This window comes from Tupaia chinensis, unplaced genomic scaffold (genome assembly GCF_000334495.1).
Source record: "Tupaia chinensis unplaced genomic scaffold, TupChi_1.0 Scaffold000302_1, whole genome shotgun sequence".
Classification (NCBI taxonomy): domain Eukaryota; kingdom Metazoa; phylum Chordata; class Mammalia; order Scandentia; family Tupaiidae; genus Tupaia; species Tupaia belangeri.
Genome location: NW_006159792.1, coordinates 402,990 through 403,422, shown reverse-complemented (window position 1 = coordinate 403,422; position 433 = coordinate 402,990).

Here is a 433-nt window from a genome sequence, read left to right as displayed (position 1 = left end):
ACTGGAGGTTGCAGCATGTGAGAGTGAGCTCACTGAGAGGCAGCAGCGTCCTGATCACTACCTGATCACTGCTGCCGCCTCACCTTGGGGCAGTCGGCTCTCACTTGCAAGCCTCAGCTGCCAGGCCCACAAAATGGACCTAATTTCCTGCCAGTGCAAAGACAGGACTCTTCCAACGCTGAGATCCGTGCTTCTCTTTCTGGAGAGATATTGCAGAAGACAGCTTTTGGGAATCAGTGGGTTCCCTGGGCATTTTGGTGCAAGGATCACCTGCAAGCCTGCATGCTCAGATAAGGCCGGGAGTAACGGCAGGGCAATGCAGAGCCCCGTGATGCTGTGAGTAAATGCGCTTCGTGGTGGGCAGGGCTTGGCTTGTAACTCAGGCACGGTAAAAGAGGGAGATGTCCTCCCAGCACTGTGTCAGGGGCAGCTT